Source organism: Anticarsia gemmatalis, chromosome 13 (assembly GCF_050436995.1).
Source record: "Anticarsia gemmatalis isolate Benzon Research Colony breed Stoneville strain chromosome 13, ilAntGemm2 primary, whole genome shotgun sequence".
In the NCBI taxonomy this organism is placed as follows: Eukaryota; Metazoa; Arthropoda; class Insecta; order Lepidoptera; family Erebidae; genus Anticarsia; species Anticarsia gemmatalis.
In genome coordinates this window covers 11,576,758-11,602,161 of record NC_134757.1, presented here as the reverse complement: position 1 = coordinate 11,602,161, position 25,404 = coordinate 11,576,758, and positions in this window count along the sequence as shown.

Genomic DNA, 25,404 nt, shown 5'->3' with positions numbered 1-25,404 from the left:
GTACAAATAAGTACACACAATTTTGAGTTGTTAAACCAAGGATATAAACTGCAGCGCCGAGCGAGTGAACAGTAAAAATGTTTCATTTACCTCTCTACAGTGGAAGATTTTATCTAGGTGTGTGAACACCTTGCACTGCAAGCGTGGGCTGATCATAAGTAGCATACTTGTAGTCTTAGGTTTTTTTGGTTGGTTTAGAACTTAGTCAATCTGAATCCTGCATTAGAGCGCTCTTTGCAATATGTTGATTGACTATGAAACGCCCATGCAAATAACTAAAATGGCACATAAAATTATCATAATATATATTGTGATAGTATATAGATATCGCGTTATAACCCAGGTAACTGGGTTGCGGAGGTCCGATAGGCAGTCGCTCCATGTAAAATACTGATATCCAGCTGCATTCGGTGAGACTGGAAACCGACTCGAACATAGTTGGAAGAAGCTAGGCTGATAATATACATTGTGATAAGCTTCTATCAACCAAAATAGTATTTTACCAAAACATAGTAAGACCGTAAGGCTTTCGATCTTCATCATCATCTTGACAGCCAGCAGACGTGTATTGCTAGACATAACCCCCCTTTAATTCCACAAGGTGTTATCCGACGCACCCCAGCTATAATCTGTAATTTCTATTCAAAATTAAACTCGAAAGATGTATGTTAACCCTACTCCAATCATAATACAATTCCAAAACCAACGCATAAACCGTGAAAATAAAAATTCTAACATCAAAAATTCATTCTTTTAAATATAATTAACCTGTAAATAAAATCAGTTTCGCATAGCACAACCTCAGGCCGGCCATTCAGTCTGTACAGTCGGCTTCGTATTTCGTGTAATGGGAACGTGCACGCTAATGTAATTGAGATTTTTTTTTTTAGTTTTCCCCTTTTAAAATGAGAGCAACTGTATGTTACTGAGGTTACGTCGGAAAACGTTTTGTAGAAAATTCTTTGAATGTATTTTTTTTCTGCCGATTGTACGTATGCTAAAACGTGTTTTATGAAGCTATTTAGTCCCGTTATTTTTGTTTATGGTGAATTGTTTTTGGCTTAATAAAGATTTATATGCGCCGTTTTCGCTCTTCTTTAGGTAAAGTTCGTAATGTTTTGTAATGTTGGTTTTTGTGGCGTTTCATCTTGTAAAAGGGTTGGGGATTATGGTTGTAATACAAATATTTATTGCGCGTTGCGAAATTCTATTTAGTAAGTGCGCTATTTTGTACGTTTACGCGATTAGAATCACTTTATGTTTTGATGATCTGTTGGATTTTATTTCTGGTACTCCTTTATGATCAAATTTAAAGTGTTACCCCTACAAAAGTATTATAGACATCCATAAAATATTGAGTCCCGAATTTCGGGTAGATCGAAACGACAAACTTTAGTATTTGTTTGCTAAATGAAGATAATTTAGATACCTTCTAGTTGATTATGACCTTGTTTGGCATTTTTTAATTTAATAATTTCTAGGAAATCAACCGTATTCTATACACTATGAACCTCTTATCCCATATCATTTAAAATCTCTTAACTCTAAGACTTACGCCTAACTAGCGACATCTTTCGGCAACTTTAATCAAACAGAACATTGAGATCTAATTTAATTACGTCCAATGTTGTCCCTGCCACGTTGAACGTCAAATGTCATCCGCCATTTAAGATAACGCTCTACGAACAAACAAACTTACAAACAAGTTTTCACAAGAGATTGTAAACTGTACTTAGGTACTTTCTGAAGGTCAGTTTGCTGGTTTTGCGTTGAAATTAGTTATATTTGGTATCCATAGATGCGATTTTGATGTTGGAAAGGTTTAACAATTTTGAAGACATTAAATAACTAAACTTAAAAGCTTTTGGCTCGCTGCATTGTTCTTTCTGTCATGAAATTTATATATTATTATGTATCTTCCTATTTTACTTTATCTCTTCTTTCAAAAACTTTCCTTTTTACGAAAATACATACAGTGAAAAGGAGAGTAAATTTCACAAATTCTATTCCCCTGGAATTAAACCTGAGACCGCACAGCAATCTTAATCATCACCGAATCAAATAAATTGCCGTTATAATCAATCATCATATCTATACTAATATTATAAAGCTGAAGAGTTTGTTTGTTTGTTTGATTGTTTGTTTGATTGTTTGTTTGTTTGTTTGTTTGTTTGAACGCGCTAATCTCAGGAACTACTGGTCCGATTTGAAAAATTCTTTTAGTGTTAGATAGCCTATTTATCGAGGAAGGCTATAGGCTATATAACATCACGCTACAGTCATTAGGAGTGGAGTAGCAACGAAAAATGTTACAAAAACGGGGAAAAATTTACCCATTCTCTTAAGTGACGCAAGCGAAGTTGCGCGGGTCAGCTAGTCAGTTCTAAAACTCATACAATATTGCAAGGACATAAACAAACATGGAACGTCATATGTCTCCACAAGCAAATGCACAATGCATTTTCTTTTTTGAACGTGAAAATTGGCAATTCCTCAGTCGATCTCAATTTCCATATGAAGGTACGAGGTAGGCTTCGTACAAAGACTAGGCTTTCAGTTTCATCTCGTTGATATTATTTTGAATTTCACTTTGTTCCAATGTCAAATAGAAGCCGCCATTTTGGTTTCCTGTGGTTCTTGTTTATTGCTAAGAGTAGCAAAATTATGACAAACTAGTTGAAAGCTAAGGTTCCACCCGAGTGTTATCAGGTAAAAATAATTCTATACATTAAAAAAAGTTATTTATGCTTGATTTTGCAGCCGTTGTTATCAAATTTAGTATTGTCTTTAAGCCGTAAAAATTTAGCAGACAGATAGAATTTCGAATTTAAAATATTAATTACGGTTATGGATAAATGCAAAAACGTATAAAATTGTATGTACCTATGTGCCGTTTATGCTAAGACTAAAACATCAGAACTGATTTGGATAAAAATTGCACGGTTGTAGTAAGTACGTTTCATGGAAGGACATAGGCTTTCAAAAATATCGAATATGGACAGACCCATTAGTATAATGTCGTAAATAACTAAACAATCATAAATACAACAAACTACAAATTGTAGCATCAAGTTAGATTGCTTACACATAACTTAGAGATGTCTGCCACAATATAATGGATGTACCCCTTAGGGGGTGAAAATATCAGAACATTAGCGGCGTTGATAAATGATCCGTGATATAGGGAATACTGCATGTAGATAACTATCCATTCTGTTATAGTTTTGATCTCAAATAGTAACGCAATGTTTTAAACACAAAAGTATATAAAATCTCATAACTTGTTAATAGAGACTAAGTGATTAGTGTACAAAGTTGATCTACTATTTCGGCCTTTTTAAGCACTGAATTTTGTCAATGAAAAGCTAGTTTTGGCCTTCAGTTATTTTTATCCTATATTTTTTCCAATTGGTTAAGCGGTTTAAAAACGCACTTTCATTACGTAATAACAGATAATTTAAGTTATGACATTCATATTCGTTAATCAGTGTCTTAAGTAGTATAATATATCGATAAATTAAAATCCCGTATAGGCTTCCACTCTAAGTAGTATAATATATCGATAATATCACTCACTAAGTAGTATAATATATCGATAAATTAAAATCCCGTATAGGCTTCCACTCAAATACAGTTTCAAATTTGATTGAAAGTGACAATACACTGTGCAACAAATCAGAGCTCACTTGTTTATTAGTAAGACAGTAATACTCCGATTGTTTCTTCTACAATAAGCACCCTACATATCTCGAGTTACATTTAATATCTTTGTGAGAACATTGAAGTTCATTGACCCGATATTATCATCTCACTGTTGGCATGTATCTCTATTTTGAGCTCAGATCAAAGCCTTATCAGATAGAAGCCGACCTATAATAAGGAAGGGATGAAACCTAGATTATGCAGACAAATATAATATGTATGGACGTTTGGCAAAGAATATCCAGTTTGGGAGGTCTTTTGTAGAAATATGTTTAGGTCTTATTAGGTATTGGTAGATGGTGAATATTTGATAACGTGGAATATACTATTTTAAGACAGTTACTGCACATGTGGCATGGTTGATACTGTAAACGACTGCTGTTCATCAGGGTTCGGTTTTGACTACTGGGTCGGGCAAATTAGGTCTTTTCTAATTTATAGTAGTCCAGAGTTTGATTACGGGCCAAGTAAATGGTAATAGGCTCGCTTTCAGTTACATGGGGCTAATATTGTTCATAGCGAAAAATGGGTGCATTTCTTATACCTCTGCATACACCTTCGGGTATAACAGTCACTATATCATTTATGTATGTATATAATATGTAGGAAGGTAAATCTTAACACTCAGGCCTGATATCTACAAGATTTGAAGACTAATAAAGATTTTATCTTCTATATTATTTATAACCATGTGTAACAATGACTATTGCAAAAAACTACACAGAAAGATAACATCATAGACTTAAACAATAAAAATATATAAACATCATAAGCCATATACTTGTATAAAACTAATTCATTAATTGCCAGTGTGTTGTACGTTTTGTAAAGAACTTTCCACTGTAAAGAGATTTTATAGTTGCTTTGTACACAGAAACACATTAGAGATGGAAGCTTTCAGCTGTGCTTTTGTAGTAAACATACCTACTTGTAGTTCATTTGTAGGTAATGTTTAAGTAAATGGTCATTCTTTTGTAAGATTAGTAACAGTTGTCAATGTAGTAGCATGTCTTAAACTTTATATTGTAAAGTACTGGGTACTTAGCAGGGTTTGGTCGACTTTCCCAATTTTTGTACATATATTATGTATCTTTTCTTTATTCTTTTGCAAGATATACATATCTTTTGCGTGTAGTTTAATTGTTACCGACACAACATGGTATATAAAATTGATTACTGCGTGTTTGTATTCCTTATGGCACTAAATTATATATTGTATTAACCTTCAAATGTCACAAAACAAATATAATATATATGAGACTTAAACCACACATTTATTTATTTAGTTATGATGCGAACTTAAATAAATTAACCCATTATTGTCTCACTACTGGGCAAGGGTCTCCTTGCGTAATGAGGTAGGGGTTAGGCCTTGAGTCCACCATGCTGGCTAATTGCGGGTTAGGGACTGTGTTTACCTTCAAGAACTATTTGAATTTGCAAGACAATATTTCATAACCAAAAAACCAGCACTTAGTCATCTAAAAATCTGCATTCTTTAATGTAGAGTACCTTTCTACTCTATAAAAATCCCATGACATACAAAAATAACAACAAAACATAAGTCAAAACAACTAATGTATGTAACAGGATGAAAGGAAATGACGTAATAGCTCGGACGACGTCTCGCGGGATGTTGTTGTATGATAACTTACATCCGATCGGGGATGTATGGAAAATGTTATATTATGTTGTTAGAATGAGAGTACCGTGACCAATAGGATGAAAGGGAAAATAATTGTAATAAAAAAAAACAATTTTTGTTTCGGCCGAAGCCGAATCGAAATAAAATCATCAAAGTGGACAAAAGACACATAAAACCACAAGGAGAGAATAAAAAACTACATCATACATAAGTAAATCTAAATGAAGTTTTAATTTATAACACATCTTCTCATGCAAACCTTCTTTTAAAAAAAGAATACACTAATCACTTACAAGACGTTTTAATAAGACTGACAATTTATTGTTTTCAAAAAATGAAAAAGATTCGTCTTTTGGTATCAGAATTTTTGTTGATGATTCATGTCTAGTGCAATCACAAGGTCGCATCCTACTGTGACAAATTGACACGGTTCGTGTCATGCACACTGATGAATGATAGACCTTGTAGCCTGATTCAGAAGGTCAAGGATAGACAGAGACAACAACATATCATGTGCCATAAAAATACTACTCAAATATATCTTGTCAGACAGAGTTCGACGAAACAAAATTACAAAGAAAAATATAACAAAGTTATCTCAAAGTATAACTTTGTAAAAGTTTCGTTTCTTTTACAATCCATTCATCGATCTGCCTTAATTCACACTTCTTTGTGTGAGAAAATCTTCAAGTTCATTGAGTCTCGTACGTAAGTGATTACATAACTCAAGTTCGACATCGCTTGTCTCAAAATATTATTTAAATTAACATCATTCAAACTTGACCGAATTTCCTTTATAAATAAAGGTGAAAATATGCTGCGTTCCCCTTACGGCCGCCCTGCCACCCCCTTTTACGAGCCAAGTCGTAAACCGGGTTGCGACGGCGAAATTCTATTTTTGAAGTTTATATAACTCGTAGCGGGGGCCACGCCGTCGTTCCACGCATTTGAATCTGGATTCCCTTTGTTTAGAAATACGTTAAGCGAAATTAAGTGTTGCCTTTTTTAAGGCTTCCGTATTTACAATAGAAAGGTTGCTCTAATAACATTTAGTGTCATGTTTAAGTAATAAATTATGCGAAATTGACGCGGCAAAACGCGTTATTGAAACACCTATTTTTTGTTTATTTAGTCGTGAAAAAAGTCGATGTTAGACATAATGGTGGGAGTTTTCGTGAAACGTGAAAACTTTGGCGGAGTTTCGCCTCGGCTTATGAATTTAATATACTTGCTTAAGTGTGAGTTAGGTGTTCGTATTGTTACTTTTAAATTCAATATCAGTATTAAAATCTTTGCGGTGAAAGTTGCACTTAGATTTCGTCTCGAAGCAGGGTGATATCGTGCGTTTAGATGTATGAACTTAAAATACTAACTTTCCTTTTAACTTCGAGAGTTAATACATATAATACGAAGACAGAGTTTGTGACCCAAAAGCGAGATAATAATTTATTTATTTATATTTTATAGCTGTCCCACTGCTGGGCAAGGGTTCCCTCCCAAGGAAGTGAGGGTTTATGTCTTGAGTTCTTCACGTTGGCCAAGTGCGGGTTGGGGACTTACATAGCCACTATGAACTATATAACATAAGCCATTCCACCAAAACGAACGAGTAAATTGACCACAACAACAAATACGGAAGCAAACTTATCACCCTTTGATGTCAATCTCTTATATCGAATCAATCAGTGCGGTAATTGTTCGCGGCCGAACTTCCAATGAACTTCTAATACAATTAGGCACAAGTTGGCGGCATCACTTCGATTAGTTCTCTACTAACCGACGCCTAAAACTGATAGTTATCTCGCCAGGTGTTTAGTGCGATTATTGACACGTTTACAGATGTTTTTATAAGCTTTTCTTTTACTTGTAAAATTAGTTTCAAAGTTCAATTTTTTATGGGACAATTTTGTCATCAAGAAGTGTCTTGATTAAGGTATCTTACATACATACCTTTTAACTATAGGGGTAGGCAGACACCAGAGAACGTATTAAATTATCTTAAGTGTCCGTTAATAATATGATAACAACAGATGCTTTTATTACGAAAGAAATAATCTTTATACAAAAGATAATGTTCAAACTGGACGTCTTCAAAAGTTTTCATACAAAATGGGCATGGTCAAACGACTCAAGTTGCTAAAAATATAGGGATAACAGTCGGGACAAACTGTTATTATGTTCTTTAAAGCGTAAAGACGCTCTGCTCAAATATAACTAAGTGGCTACCCATCCACAGAATGTCGGCACCTAAGTAAGCTTGACCCACTGATTCTGACTTTTCTGTGACCGTCTCATATCCAACTTCAGTTGCATTTTAACACACGGTACTGACATAGTTGAAAGTAATTCTTCTTCAAAATTCCAGACAGCTGAAAAATATATTATTAGATAAATATATTATATTCTACCTGCGTGATTTATATCTCCACTCGCTGAGATGAGACTGAACTGTTTTATTTCAGACAATGAACATGTCTTCATATATTTATAGCTGGGAATATTCTAGACGCGTCATCAGCTTTCAGGTGATATACTGAAGGATTTTTTCTTGAAATAAGCTGTATTTTGATTATGAGCTATCGATGCTATTGAGTGCTTTGTCAGTATATTTTTAAAATAATATGTCACAGCGTTAAGATAGTCTTGTGTTACGGGTAGTTTTAAGAACAAAATTAATGACTCTGGGTACATACTTAAGTTATTAGAGACATACATATACGTATTTGTTGATCATACGAATAGTAATAATGATGTAAGAAAAACTAGTTTAAGCACATCATATTAATAATACTAAAATAAACTTGATTTGTTGTGCTGTATAAAACTACAGCACAAAATATGCTTACCGACATTATTATCAATTACTTACCGAGAAATGTAGAAAGTTATTTTATGTAAAGACATTATAATCTAACGCTTACCCGTGGAATAAAAAGTGTAAACATTACCCCTCCAACATACGTCCATCCCCTGTCCAATATAATAAAAAAACAAAATAAACTTTACAACATAACACTATACGTACTTTACACCTAAAAGCTAAACAAAAAACCACCAAGCACAGTTCACTTTCAAACATCAATAAAAATTTTAACGCGATAAAGTCAGGCGTATTATGAAAGTTCAAAGGATAAAGGTTCGATATCGAAAATTTGCGGAAACACACCATAAAAACCGTTGGGGGGATGTTTTTTTCAAAATCCCGGGAAGGAAGCAGGAAAAAGCATTACGTACGTCCGTTTAGAAAATAAAAAAAAGTGGTCAAGTGTGAGTTTAATGTTTGAGTTTAAGCTTGGGTTCCGTACTTGTTTAATAAATTATATTGTTGGCAGTGTTAATTTATTTGGATATGTTCACTTTTTTGTTTGCCAGTGACAAACATAGAGATAGTTAAGTAGCGATAGTTAGTTAAGTTTTACCAACTTCGGTTGAGTGAACTGTTGACTTTTGACAGATGTCTTCTCATACATTTCCTGTCACTTTATCAGCGTAATAGTTTATCAATAACTGGAAGCAATTTCATATATTTTTTTTACGATTAGTTTATAGTCTGAAATTATACAGTTTTCGGATTTTACAACGTCAAGTTGAATGAAATCTGAAAACAGTAATAATTTTTAAATATACGATATTAACATTGTACTACGGAACCTTAAACAAACTCCTACAACGTAGGGTTGTCACAAATGAGTTGGTCATTTCATTGTCATATTACAGTAACATAGCCACTCGCTGATCCTGAATGACAACCATTCAGTTAAAACATGCGTTTTATTTTATTATTCGTTTTGTAAAAGAACTGAGTCCAGCTATTTATTTTGTTCTGTTTCTGTATACTATATTTTTAAGAAAAGATCGAAAATATTAAGATAACCGTTGATTAGGACTCGTTTTTCACTTTTTCTCTTCCATCACCTGTTAAAATCATTCAGTTTAATTACTGATCTCTGGTAATTTAAGCCATTGCTTTGAGTTCATTTAAGTTACGGCCTCCCACTCTCTGCACGTAGGTGTTTTTAGATTTTTTCTTCTGATCAAATTGTTTGTAGGAAACTCAGGAAACAAAATTTGAATATCACGATAGGCAGACTTAAATCTAGGGGGCTAATATGTATCTCAGTTGACAACTATTTGAAAGCCACTATGCTGTACATTGTTTCACTGAAAAGTGATCATCAATATAACGTACACTAGTTATGAACGAAGATACGTAATACGCATACTAAACAGGATAAAATGTATATTTTTCCGAAAGTTTTTTTGATAACAGTACTCTAAAATGTGCCAAGATTAGTAGACCATATCTATTATCCATGCTACAGTTAACATGTTCTATAATATTACTAACACTAGGTCAACTAATTCATGAGATAGATTGGTAATATCTTGGTTCAGATAATATCAATCAGTCACGTCTATGTACCGCTTAATAGTCGCGTATCACTGTATAATATATAGCTCTCTAAGGACCAACACTATTATCCTATCAACTGTGACATGGCATGTAATCAAACTGTGTAAATCAAATATATCGCATCTTGTAGGAACTTAGAGTAGATAAACTACGTAATGCAAATTATTGAGTTGACTAGTTTTTTATTTCAACTATTTTCAAGCACCAGTATTCATTTATATACTTATTGTTTATGCATAACCCCGCCAATTTTCATCCGAATCAGTTTCACAGTATTCTATTTTTAACATAGTTTCCTTCGACATTCTAGTGAATAATGCTAGAAACCTATAAGTATGTAGAAGTATAATTAAATACCTGCTTATGTATAAGCAGGTTGTGGCTGAACCGTTGTTCAGTTCTTAAAATTTTATTAGAGACAAGCATGGTTTTGGTATACTGCGTAAAAATAAATTGGAAATTTTATTGTAAAATGAAATAATTATATTTGTATTTGAATAAGATATAAGATAAAGCGGAAAATAGAGAAAAGAGTTCAGATATAAAGACAAATAATATTAGTTTTTTAAATTGAATCTTTATTCAAAATAGACTCTCTTAAAATCTAGTTTTAAGGTTTTGAAATACCCTTCAAACCATGCCCGTGATAAATAATTTGAAAAATGAAACACATTGAATTGAATTCGCAGTCATAACAGCCACACCAGTATTTTCTCAGTAAACAATATGTTTTTCGAGTTGAGACCTAATCTATAAAGGCTGGGAGTTTTGGCACCGGACCACCAGTCTCTCATTGATAAGACGACACTGCATATCCGTCAGCTTCTTGCTATTGCAAACGTACGCGTTATTTTTCTAGATATTTTCTACTGATATAAAAGAGAGGAAATACCTACGTGTTTTATTCGGAAATCAAGGGGCTTGAAGCAGTGTATGTACTATGCATGTATTATAAGCAGACATTATTTAGTTTTTAACGAGGGATTTTGAGTTGTTATAAGCATTAATTGAGTTGTTATAAGTTTTAATTTATTTCATAGTTTTCCTTACAAACGATTAGAATTAAAGTTACAAGATATCTTAATCCGGAAAAATACTAATCGAAAGAGCGTCTACGTAAGTTTGTTAATTTTATTGATTGGTCTTAACTAGTATCTTAACCATTAAAAGTATAATTTAATCTAAACCCGTTTAGCAGTTTGGGAATGGAAATTAATTAGACAGTCAGACCTTCTTTCGCATTTATAATATTGGTATACGTACCTTTAATAAACATAATTTATTTATGACAAACATTTCATTAAAGTTAAACTAGAAAAGCGGTATTTTCTTGAGATTTTTATTAAACATATTCTTTGTGGTAGTGTTTTTGAAAGAGTATAAAGCTCAATAAACATTTGAGATGTGTTCTAACGCTTGGTTGATTCTTAAACAGTTGGGGAGAATTCATGACAAGCTGTTTATGCCAATATCTTCTTAGTCCAATAACTTTGTAGAGAACCTTGGAATGCATGACTTTTCTAAAGTATACTTGAGATTTAGGTGTAAATCAATCAGCCTAGCTCTTCTTTCAACTTTGGTGTGAAATAAAGTAGCCGTAGTAAACATGTAATTCCCCACTGCATAAGTCTTCATTTCAAAATGTTCTGTGTCTCCGCCACCTTGCATACAAGGCTCTATACTAATTTGTCGTAGTATCATTTCTATACAAACGTTAAAATGTTATCTCTTTATAAAGTTTTTGTGTCAGTTTGTTGTGTGTTTTCAAAATTATCTTATGATGTTAACCTTATTTTAACAATTTAAAAGCTAATTTAAGCAATTTGTAAAGGACAAACATGGCGCAGTGGTTAATTTGATCGATGCCGCCAGTAGTTTTCGTGGCTTTGATTCTCATACGGTAAAATACATATTTCTTTTTGTAATTTATCAGCGTGTCAGTTTTTTGAAAACCCGCGCCACAAGTCACGTATACCAATTGCAAAAGTAGCCTTTTTAGAAAATGTAGCAGAAGTAAAAGGTTGAATTAACCAGCTATAGCAATATTGGTAATGAAATAAATATTTATGTTTCCTGGCACTTGGCTCCATGTACAATCTCTTAATGCCAAGGTTTATAGGTCAGGTGGAGCGACTTATTTTATGCTAAGTTTGTACAAAACTCGAAATAGGGGTTAAATGTGGAGTAAAATGGGTTGAAATTTATTTTTCCTGCACCTGTTGTAGTTTCAAATTATTTATAGAACAAAATGTTGGGCGATTCTGATTGATGTGAAGGATCTGTGACGTCCTTATCGTAGTAATGTCACAAGCAAATATTACGTAAAATGTATATTATACATTTTTACTTTAGCTTTTATTAACGAACTAGTAAAATTACTGGGGTTTGTTGACATCAATATTATTCGTATTTTAGCGTTTTCACGGTTTTAGTAAACATCATAATTTTATTTCTTATCTAACCACAGGATGTGTGGCTTTAGAATGTCTCTTATAAAATCGATGGCAAAACCAACCATAGCGGGTTTGGTCCTTAGACAAGAAAAAATTACGTTTTATTTTGCAAATTGTGTCCGTAATGTCTACAATTTGACTTTTGAAAGAATCAAATCAAACCGCATTTTGCGATTCGTGAATAGAACTGCGTACTTTATGATCAATAGCGGCATAACTACCATTTGGTCCGTTTGACCTAAATAGAATCAAATGGCTAGAAACATTTGGATTGAAGATTAGTCGCGTGGAAACTCGATGTGAATTGAAGACAACTATTGTGTTCACTTTGTTTGTGGCTATACATAAAGATAGTTTCGGTACAGTCATGCTGACAGTTTGCAAGCGATTTTTTAAATGACGTAACGATAATGAGGACTAGTTTGTTAAATACATCTTTGTCGTTATGTATATATCTTTGTGACCATTTTAGCCAAACAAGTAGTGCTTGGGTTTTTTTATTTATTATAAAGGTGCCAACCTTGGTTTTGAAAGAGTGTCGAGATATAACAATACCGTGTACTGTCATTTTTAAATATGTATCAAAAAAGTTTTGGCATTTTAGAGACTGTCAATTGCTCTTTAAGTGATAAAATATTTATAACAGTACACGTTGATTGTGATTTGAGATTTACTAAGATAGATAAGAAAATTTGTTTGACAGTAAGATACTGGGATAAAATTCAAAATTTTGTTTACTATCAAAAACTGATGATGTTTATAAAACAATTCCGACAATAAGATACAGTGATAAAATTAAAAATTTTGTTTACTACCAAAAACTGATGATGGTTGTAAAACAATCCGATTTTCATCAACTATAAAATTATATGTATACCTATCAATCTAGCCTAGTTTTCGCAAGTCATCACCACCAAGGTTTTTTTCATCAAATAAACAGTGAAGACATTTAGAAGCTGTTATCTTCAGCCTGTGAGATAAAACAACGTGATACTTTGCTACTATTTGCTATTCAAACTCCGCCCCGCTTCACTGGCGCCCCGCCTTTACGTCCGGCACTGCGACCTTGCCACACACACCTTAAATCGATTTGGACTTAAGAACAATAGTAATACGAATTCATCTTTTGTGGCCAGTATTATAAATTGACATTTGTTTAGTTCGTGGCGATTCTGGCTTTATGCCTAATTTCGCCAATAATACAGTTCTAGATAAATATTTTAAAGTCATATTTTTTCGACTGCTAAGCAACCATGTTGAAACCCTTATCTGACATTTGTTTTCTATTTTAAATATATTTTGAGTTAGAAGAAGAAGTTCATTTTTTGTGGCCAGTATTAAAAATCGGTGTCATTTCATTTATCGCGGTTGCCATAGTAACTCTTAACTTTATAAGATTAATTTTATTTCGAAATAAGAATTCATCTTTCGTAGATAGTATCAAGAAGCAAGATTGTTAACGCTGTTGCCATGGCAACTCTAAACTCGTTAATAATCTGTCTGTTTTTAAATAAAAACAACGATAAAATATATCAATCTATAGTCGCTGTTGCTATGGTAACGGTTTTGTTTCGAATCCTATTTGTTTATCAGATTCTTACTTCAAGTAAGAATAAGATCACAAATTTATTTTTTGTGACCAGTGTTAAGAAATCTATGGCAATCCTTTTACACTAGAGTATTTTTTAAAGCAAATCGTGGAGTGTTTGTGAGTAGTGCACGGGACAAATCAAAAGGATACTATTGTTGTTACATCTCTGTTATTCGTACTCTTTGCTTAAGTTTCTAAAATTAACCTTTCACGTTTTGCTCAGCAGTTGCTAAATTCAGACACATACAATTGAACAGCGCGTAAACATTCGTCATTAAAACGGGCTGATTAAAATTCTTAGTGCATTCAATAGTTTTCATCTGCTTAATTCAAAAACAACGCGGGCGGAGTAACCAATGTTTTTCTAATTTATGTTCGTGGCTACAAGCCTGTCTAATGAGACCTTTCTACGTATGGTTTTCAGTTGCTTACGTATGTATTGACATATCTCGTCTCATCTTTGTATGTTTTTAGAAGATTGGTAGAAAAGAGAAGATTTGTTCTCTCCGTTGGACTATTACTAAATATAGATAGTTATATACGTGTAGAAGTGACGTGTTATGTAGAAAAAGCGTGGCCATGAACTAAAAATTAACTCGCTTTTTGTTTTTAATAGAATCATAAGATTACAATAAAGAATCGTATTTAAATTAATCTTTACAAAATTAAATATAGTTTCAAAGATAAAAATAATATACAAATCCAGAAATAAATTTCTATTGTCCGGTTTCTGATTACATTTAGCGGTAGTTAATCTATTCAATAGCGTTTTTTTGTACGAGTTTAATCGCTATTGAAGAGATAAACTACCGCTAATTGTACCTTAGAAACCGGGTGTTTGTCAACCAAATGCATGCATCTCAAATGGCCAGTATTGTAAAACAATAACATCGTACGTTCACATACAAATAAAACTTTTATGTTAAAGACGAACTCATGGCAAAAAAGGTGTGACGTAAAATGCAATATTCTGGTTGGTTTCGTTGAAAAATATAAAATTTATTCACCTCTTTGTAATCAAAACACGCGTGGATCCTTTGAACTTTATTTAATATAACGGTAGCTTTTAAAAGCATTTTTACGTGTATTTTTTAATAACATTTTGTCTGATACTTTATGGTGTGGAGTGTTCTTTGCTTGCATCCTGTTTATTACTTGACGTACTTGAGACCTGTTACGTATGTTTTAAAAGTTTGAGAGAGATACGAGTTTAGGGTTAGTTTTAGAATAAGGCAGTGTTGTTATATTTGTGTTATTCTATTAATGATGGAATAAGAAGCCCAAGATATATTTTTTAATAAATGTAATTGGTTTCTTAACTTTAGTCTGTTATTAGTATTTTATTTTTGCTGACGTCTAGGCTTCTGTGAAGATGTTTTTTTCTAACGAAGAAAATTGATTGTCACACTAGCTCTCTGAAATGATTTGGGGGTAAGTTTTCCTTGGCCATAAATAACATACCATATAATATACCATGGCCCTTGATTCTAATGCATAGTATGTCTTTTGACAAATATGTATCTGTATGTATGTATTTATTAATTATAACGAATGAAATTTTTTACAAAATATGAAGAATGTGTAAAATAGTTTTAACTCCCAAAACTTCTGTTCCATCCAAATACGAAAACACATCATTCCTACTACACTAAGGATTCTTGATACTCGCGCTAACATCTTCAAATGCAATTAATTATTCTGTACCACCGTCTGTTCTAGAACGTAACGTAGTATCAGCGACAAAATATCAGCGTTGTAGTTGACAGTGCGATCACGCTTGGCAAAGTCTCGAGAACGCACTGTCGTTTACAATTAACGAGCTGAAACTGACGGCGTTGTTTCAATTGTTTTACATTTTCTTTGCTTTGGAAAAAGTGGACGGGTTTTTTATGTGTCTGTATTTTTTTTTGATTATTTTTGAAATTTGTAGTCTTATTGCAATGAAGTTAAAATAGGATTACAAAGAAGAGTTGATGTAGGTAATCGACAGGGTTAATACATTAAATATTAAACTTGTACTACTAAAAGGTTCATTTAAAATCAAAATTGCTCATGGTTGATACATATTGACATACTGATTATTCACTCATTTGATCCCGAAAAAAATACGAAATTAGTGTCGAATTTTAATACTAAAACGAGTTTATGACAAATTATAAAGAGTAGCTGATTTGACTTGTAGTTGCCTTCGCTATTTCTTTACCCTCCTTATGTATAGAATATGTTTTTAGTATAAATAAACATTTATTAAAGTATAAATAAACTAAGGTAAAAAATTGCTAATTAATTGGCAATAAGTATCTGTTCTATTTCTAAACCAAAACCATTTTTGACATTGGTTTGACCAATAACCCACAGGAATTAACTTTTAATACGATATCACAATAACTTCCCAAACAAATATATAATCTAAATACTGAACCTCAACAAGGCTCCTTAACATTCATACTCGATATCAACATTGAGATAGCTGGCCCGAGATAATGACGACACGCCGCTCTAATATTGTTCAAAATGTAATTGTACCCCATTTGAGGGGCGTAATCGCACTTGGGACTAAACTTACATCAGTTTTGTGTGTGTGTGTGTGTGTCCGTAGATGTGTATGAGTTTGTAATAATTGGTCGTGGTTATACTATCAATGATTTGAAATAGGAAAATTATAAATACAAATTGGTGGTTATAAGGAATGGCCAACAGTTTCTTCCTAGCTGTTCTTATTAGGTTTATCTTTGGAACTTATTTTTGCTTTTTTAATTGGAGTGAGGGCTGATGATGCCTTTCCTTTCTACATAATAAGCCACGTTGTAACGTCGTGTGATTTTTCAACTCAATGTTCAACAAGGAAATATACTTATATTTCATTATTGAGTTGAAATAGTCCAGTATTTTTTGACGTACGAGTATGTTAAATTAACTGTTGGCCACGTCACAATTTCTGTGTTTTGTGCGATGTTAATTTTGTAACTCGAAAAGTCTTGCACATGTAATAAAATTTCCAAAACCATTGTTTCAGTTTAAATGTAGTATGTATGTGTGGGTTTATGTATGCCTGTCACTGTGTGTGTGTATGTGTGTGTGTGTTCGTGTGCATGTCATTGTGTGTGTGTAATGGGCACATCTGTGCCTTAAGGTTGTTGGTTGCGGAAATATAAAGTGCGGTTGTTATAATAAGTGTGGTTTGTGCTGAATATTAATATGATATTATTAGTTTTGTTTTAAGAAATGGTATTTCTGAAACCTTTTTGGTTTATATTTTTGTGTAAAAGCTAAAATAAGAATATTCTGATGCTTATGTATCTACGTTACAAATAATATTATGAATTAGGTAACGGCGATGGCGCAGGCAACTGTATTCAGTAATTAAATAATAAGTTTTAATTATGGTGAAAAGCGACTTTCCTAAATTTGATCAATTAAATGGTTTCACGTTTTTATTTGGGATAGATAATCGTATTTGTCATTTAAGTCATCTATTTACTCGTACCATATAGTTGAGTAGTTAGAAATGATTCAGAGTTTAAAAACTATTAGTTTTAAATATCTTAATATTATAATTATGCAAAATTCTGTCTGTCAGTCACGTTTTCACAGCTGATTTGTGTTCAAAGGACAAAAGACAAACATAGCATTTTTTTTATATTCACGCCAACATGGCTGCTTAGATCGCCGTGTGTCAAGCAAGTGCTTTTTAACACCACCAAACATTCTAACAACACTGATATCTCACAAAAACACGAAACATAAAAGGTCAAAGGTCATCTAACCTCCATAACTACGATACAAACAACCCTTTAGACATGTCAGCACAAGACATACATCCAGAACTGTTGACTATCCGTCAATAAGTACATAATAAAGGTCGCATTAACTGAGAATAATCCTTTTATCGGCTAAAACAGTAACTATGAGGAAGTCAGTTTGTTTTCTGACCCCTTGAGGTCGCAGAAATGTTTTTGTCAAGGGATTTTTTGATGATGCTGTGTTTATGTTATAGCACCATGCTTGTTAGGGTTTGAGATATGTTAAAGCAGATATGTGAGGCCTAAATTTAACAGGTGAAAGCCAAAATAAACGCAAGTAGAACCATTTAGCCCAGCAAATTTCATAAAAGTGCTTCACAGCATCACAAAACATACTAACAGTAATATCTCACCAAAACACAATACATAAAAAGGTCAAAGGTCATGTAACCTCCATAACTACGATACAAACAACCCTCTAGAAGTCTAGACATGTCAGCACAAGACATACATCCAAAACTGTTGACCGTCCGTCAATAAGTACATAATAAAGGTCGCATTAACTGAGAATAATCCTTTTATCGGCCAAAACAGTAACTATGAGGAAGTCAGTTTGTTTTCTGACCCCTTGAGGTCGCAGAAATATTTTTGTCGAGGGCTTTTTTGATTATGTTTTGTTTGTGTTATAATGCTATGGGTTTTTGTTTGTCCGCTTACCGTAGGACTTATTTTATCAGAGGTCTATAAGTGAAACTTTTAGACTTTTAATTTAAGAGAGAAAATAATTACATGTGCATGTTTAAGACTTATTTAATAATAGCGATTTTCCAAAATCCTACACGTTACCTCATAATAGAAAAACTTGGAAATCAAGTGGCCATTGCCATTTACAGAGATACTACCGATCTCTTTTAATTAGAATGTTAAAACCAATAACAAAGTATCCACCACCAATCGAAACTAGCAATCGCCACCGTGCTGGTCCCAAAATAATCTCTATGACGACCAAAAAACTGTTCCAATCGAAACTGGAACAAGAACACCAGTACCTAGTAGTAATAATACCGCTCGGACGGTCCAAAAAAAGAGAAAATATTTGGCCAACATCGAGAGGGACCTTTTAACAGATTTATTAAGCGTAATCTCATTTCGCAAGCATCTCTTGAACAAATAGAGCGTAATATGCAAATGAGGGGGCGAAACAATTCATTATCTGTTTGTTGTGAGAAAAAAACGTAGCGAATTGAAACAAAGTACCGTAAGGATGTGTACATGTAGAGATGTTTGCTAAAACAGAGGATTTTGAAAGTGTTGATACGTCTTTTTGGGGATAAAATTGTTTTTGGGGAATGTTTGCTACGAGTGCTACGACGTAGCATTACGTAGGATTAATAGTGAGCTACGAATGTTGCTCGTAGCTGATCACTTGATGCCGTGGTAATTTCAACTGATGTTGCAAGACTAAAAACGCAGAGGTTACAGCCTGGTGCTTCGTATTAAATCATAAATACTCCTCCATAATTACTCCAAATATTTTAAAAAATATTGAAAGAAGAAACGAAAACGCATCCTATTATTCTAAAGCAGAAAATTATAATTCAGAAATAAAAATATAAATGAGGTTATCCTTTTTTTAAGTATAATTTTCCCATGTTAATTTTATCTTCAACTTCCTTCCTTCCCATGTAACATACACATACACTTAGTACGTACGTCCCAGTTGTTTCTTAAACCGTGTTCCAAATATGGCTGAACCCTAAGGGCTTGGAAAGCCGGTAAGCCTTGCCTCTCATTTGTTTAGCTCGTTTAAATAAAGAAAACGCAAACTCGTTTTTAAAGATTACGTATTTAGTTAAATTTTGGCCTTTCATTTGTTTTACCTGGATTTTACGGTATAGAAAAAAAAGGTTCTTTTTAGCTGTTATTTTTATTTAAAGTAATACGAAAACGCCCGTAATAGGTGGCTTTGACACAGTCGGCTTTGAGATGCGTAGACGTTGATAATCTTTAAGTTAAGTTTCTTTACACCCTGTATAAAATTACCAGTTTTTATAGTTACCGTTCAATATAACAGACATTGAATTTCACTCTCAGTATTGAATTTTTGTATGACATTTAAGGGGAGACATCATTGACTTAAGTTTAAACCATCGGACGTCGGATACGAAAAGGAATAAAGGCAGCAGTCACCTCTCACTCTGATCAAAAGAATAACATATTTGAGTGTTGTAAACTAAGACACTTAATAAGATATGACTATCTCTGTAAAAGAAAGCCTGAAAATGTAAAACCATAGTTAAAACCTTCCCTACAATAATCAGTTGTTCTAAACATTTTGTTGTAAATCGTAATTAGGTCAGATAGAATGTAAAGAAGCGAGAATTTTGTCGATCAGTATATTTTTAATAAAGGCCTTGTTTGTGCTGTTCGGTTGTTTACGGCTATTGTTTGCTTTTTTATTAGCAACGATCGCCGATCCGAAGGTTGCTAATCAAGGTATTTAAATAATATGTATAGACTTGTATCTTTTTTATTGAGTTGGTATAGAATAAACTGGGTATTAATTAGAGTTATTAATTACATGTGGAGAGATAGTAGAGAGATATAAATCGACTTTTAAAGAGTAATGTGTCTTTCTAGTTAGTAGATGTGAAAAGAAGAAAGGGTTAAGTGGTTTGGCAATTAGATATATCGTTAGTTTAGTTTTCAAGATCGAGCTATGGCTAGTAAAATTCAAGACTCTCACACTTTTAATTCTTGTAAAGCGCCCATAGCCTAAATTAAAAATACTTACAGCCTTTATCTCCGAGTGTTAAGTGCCGCATCTACTTTAAAACAAACACGATCAATTCTCTTGAAACCAACAAAAGACGGTCACAGAAATAAAAGCTCGCACACACAAGTAATCCTTGTCTTTAAAAACTCGTAACTCACAAAATAAACTGTTCATTCTCTCGGCCGTTTGTTTGCGAGAAAACATTTTTTATATCCGGCAAACTCGGGTCATTAATTCGCTCCCGGGCGCACCTGTCTGTAATCGTTCCGGGATTCCGAGATTTCGACGGCGCAAACACTTTCGCTAGTTATCGCGATTTCCCGGGAGAATCCCGCCTCAGATTGCGTCCACCTCGGCCGGGTATAGCCGGGTATGCCCGGGTATCGGTCCGGGTAACGGCCCGGGTATTTGTCATTTTTGTTTTGTTCTTCCCCTTTGTAGAATTTTACTTGTCTTTTGTGTTCAATTTTGAAATGTTGAGAGTGATGATGCTTTGTTAGGTTTATTGTAGCGTGTGCAAGATTTGGACGCAAGATATTGTACGAATGGAGATCGTAGTGAGGGGAAATGGTTGGAGCGCTTCTTTACTATCTGGCAAGGTATACATTGTAGTAAAACAGTACAATGTAAAATAATAAATCGCATTTTCTTATGTTATTTTTACTTTTTGGACGGTCATATACCTGCTATTATCGTACTAATATTATGAATGATGCGCAAGTTTTTCTGGATGGTTATTAGATATTTGTTTCTACATTCATACATACATAATATCACGCCTTTCCCCCGTAGGGGTGGGCAGTCTTTTCTTTCTTTTCTTTTTTTTTTTTTTCTTTTTAAAAAGACAACTCCCGCACTAAGAATTGCTCTTGTGTTGCGGGGACTTTTACAAACATACAAGCAACGGACACAAAGCACAACCAGACCCGAAACAATTATTTGTGGATCGCACAAATAATTGTCCCGTGTGGGAATCGAACCCACGACCTCCCGTTGCAGTGGTATCGGCGTGGCGACCTTAAACCACTGCGCCACGGAGGTAGTCAAGTCTAAAGTTTCTATTACACGCAAAATCCGCCGAATAGCTTTTTAATAAAATTAGATTACAGACAGTTTATAACTAAGATTAATTGATTAAACTCTTATAACTCCTGAAATCTTTAAATGGAGATTAAGTCGTCAACAGTTGTAAACGCAAAAAAACATACATTTTTAATTGAAACTGAAATCGATTAAACTTAAACAGTTCATAATACATGCAACTAAAGTTTATAACCCATTTAGCAGATTACTTAACAACTAATTCTCTATTCAGGACTAGTTATTAAAGTTGCGACTAATAATAGTTTTTATAACTGGAATAGTTTAGTGGGCCGTAAACCGTGTCTGTCGCAGTCACGGCCGAATCTGATAAAAGGTAAGGCTTTACTCGCATTGGAGTTTTTGTTCGACGTAATTTGTCTTGCGATGTTAAGACTTTTTTGGGCTAAGAAATGTATTTTTCAAAGTTGTACAGGTTTTGGGTATGTTTTTTTGGTTAACACTTTTTAAGGCAGGTTTATTGATAGTTAAATGTCGGTGAATAAACATGTTGTGCAATGGACAATTTATAGATGGGTGGCCGCTTAGGCGTATTTGAACTGATCATCTTCGTGTTTCGGAGGTCACGTAAATTGCAGGTTGTTTTGCAATAACAGTTGTTAAGTGATGTCATACGCTTCAACACATTTAACATTAAGTAAATAACTTTGCAGTGTTGGTAAACCTGACAATGAGAAGCATATTTTACAAATAAGTGCCTCAGCATGACAATGAGTGAGTATAAATCACGCCGAGTCATTAGATTTAGTTGCTATCTCTTAATACATCCAATAAAAAAATATATACCTGCATTTAAATAGATAAATATTATACAGCATTTTTCAGCAATTTAATAAGCTTTATTTTGCACACGGTTATACGAAGAATACGGGTATATACGTACGGTTTTTACGTAGAAATACTAATTGAAGGATATTATGAACCGTTTTTTAAATCTACCGTTAAAAGGGATTAGCTCTCCTTCTAAGAATAACGAGGGTTCGAAGAGTATTCGCTGCAAAATTCCAGATATTCGGTCACTTCCCGTTATTTTCGTGAAAAACAGTGTTTTTTAGTCCTTACGTTTTCGTTGTATGAGTGTTAATTTCTGAGAGGTTTGCAAGGTCTAAATTTTACGACTACATGTGGCAGGTTTCAAACAGATCTTATTAATTCATGTATGAGGTGTATTTATGGGAAATCCCTAAGTGATACGTAATATGGTGGCATAAATATCATGTCATATTCCTAATGTAATATAAGTAAAGTAGGAGATATTTGTAAGTTATGGTGTGAAAATTTCGGAAAAAAAATAGTTTAACTACAAAATACTTTCGAGAGACCGTGGTTTTCTGGATTCATAAATTCAATGGTTAACATCCCAATAAATTCATTTCTTTCGACTCTTTTTATAGTAAATCATGAGCTATTAGTATTACGGAAAGTCCTTACAACGAAGCCATGAACAAAAGGTAGTATGAAGTTAATATCTTCAGAAATGGCCTTTAACCAAAGTGTACACAACAGAGGCCCAAACCCCAAACGTAATTATTCTAAGTGGCAACTTGTAACTCCACAGATGATGTATGTGAGAGATAAATTATACAGATACGTAACGTATGGTGAACAGTGACAAGGTTCCAAGTGTTGCTCGCACTTGGAACGTGTGAGCAACCTTGTCTAAATGGAGTTATACTGACAACTGTACTGTGAGTGAAATGGATGGGTTTGGAACTGGTTGTATGAAGGATACTTTGACTTTTGGTGATGATGACTGTCAGATATTTCGAATCGAATAGAATAATACTATCCAGTCTACTCATCCTGAAGCTAATAGTTTATTTTTTTCTGTTGTCAGATGTTTTTTTATCAGTAGGATTAAGCAAAACGAATTTAGTGGTGGACGTATTAATTTAAAATGTGATGGTGTTGGCGATGTCAGTCAGCTTACGACTGTGGCTAGAGTAACCAGTGTCAAAACGTCAAAAAAGAACAAGATAAAAATTTGTAAAGCCGTTAATTAGGTACCATATATTATATTATTAAACTATAGGGTTAAAGTCTGTTAAAACTGATTTTCAAATGACTCATACCTAGAAATGTATGAATTGTTTCTTCTGAACAGGACATCGAACCTGCCAACCATTTATTTCATGCTAATATGAGTCTGGTCACCCTGGACCCTCTCACCCTCCCATAAAACTCGAGACTAACCAAATGGGGCATTAAACCAAAACTTTTTGTTCAAAAGAATAAAAGAACTCTGTAAACACATTATTACTTAGTAAAAGTAAATCTTTGGAGAACTTTCATAGCGTCGTCCGTGTGATGGGTGGCTATGGGATGTGATATGAAAATGTATTTATCGATTTCAAGTGTTAGTATTCTATGTAGTTCTGGAGTTAGACATGTGTGAACTTATTTCAGTAGTAAAAAATACTTTGAATATTTGCTGAATATAATTATAATTTAAAAGTAAAAATATAACTTTAGTTGTGGCATTGATATTTTGATAGTATATGAAATATTTTTTTGTTTATGTCACTGTCCCTTCACAGAGAACTGTGGTTCTCCCATAGTAAGACAGGGATTTCATAAAATGCAAAGAAAATGTATGTAAGAAGACTTTATATGCTCTTAAAACAACCACAGTTTATATGACAGTGGAAATTTGATCGTAAATGATATCAATCGTCAGTTAGATAGAAAATAAAAGAACCAACACTAAGATATGATTAAGCTATCTAAAGAATCTAAAATTTCGTGCAAACAAAACAAAACCTTATTACTTTATAATAACAACTATAGTCGAAGTAACAACAGTCACAACAGGGGGCCTACGTTCAGCCAAAACGAATATTTAAGCAAACTAAAATCTGCATTCACTCGCGACATTTATTCAGTAGTTAAATAAATAAAATACATTGTTTAAGTGTCGGATGCCTCGTGTTCGGAGGAAAACCTTGTTGTTCAGTCTTGACGGCTCCCGGCGCGATACCAACATGGCGGCCACGCGCCATCTTGACGACGATGACGTCACACGACGTTCCGTTTTTCAAAAGATAACGGATTGTAGAATTTGTTTTGTTTGTTTTCGTCTGTCCGTTGTATTCATAATTTGTTTAAAGTAATGTCTCGTTAAATGCGATTAAAGTATTTTTTCTTGACATTTCGATCAGGCTACATTTGAAACAGATTTCTTTCAGACGGCCGACCCGTTTTTCCTCTATGTCTTTTGTGGAATCCCCTATCAAATCTGTTTTTCACTATTTCATAGGAAACCAAAGTGTTAAGATTTGGTCTAATTGTTAAGTTCAAAAGTCCATAGAATAAAAATTATATTATCTACACCTTTATTTTTGCAAGACGGCTAGTGACTGTGTTGTTCAAATTCTAGTCATATCTTGCTAAATTCTCGTTCTATTGTCCGTCGTTTGCGCATCGCCTTATCATATTTAGAACCAAACATCAAGGTAATTATGTCTGGCTTATAATGACACGTTATCACTCAGACAATGACGTTATTGTACTCAAAAATAAATAAATTATGACGCACATTGTATTTACTTCATGAATCATGATCAAAAATACTTACAGTTATGTTTTAAAATACATATTTGCTAAGATTTTTTTCTTTTATAGTTTTTGTATTAATATTTTTTTTTGTCTAGACGTGTTTCCTTCCAAAAGCTGCCTTCGATGACTTCGTTCGATCTTTCGAAACTTGGTTATATTAAATAATAAATTACAGTTGTTTGAATCATTGCATTGTTTGTTGTACACAGATAATGCAATAATTTGTACAGGATCTTGATTTGTAGGCAGCATAAGAGAGCAAGTTCTAAATATATTCAAACTAGCTTATACAAACTTCAGGTTTGCGATCTTATAAAAAATAAGCATGTGTCATTTCCGAGATATTCTATCTTTATGCAACATTTATTTCGAACTTGGTCTAGCAGTTTTGATGTGACAAATGGATAAACACACATTTTCACAT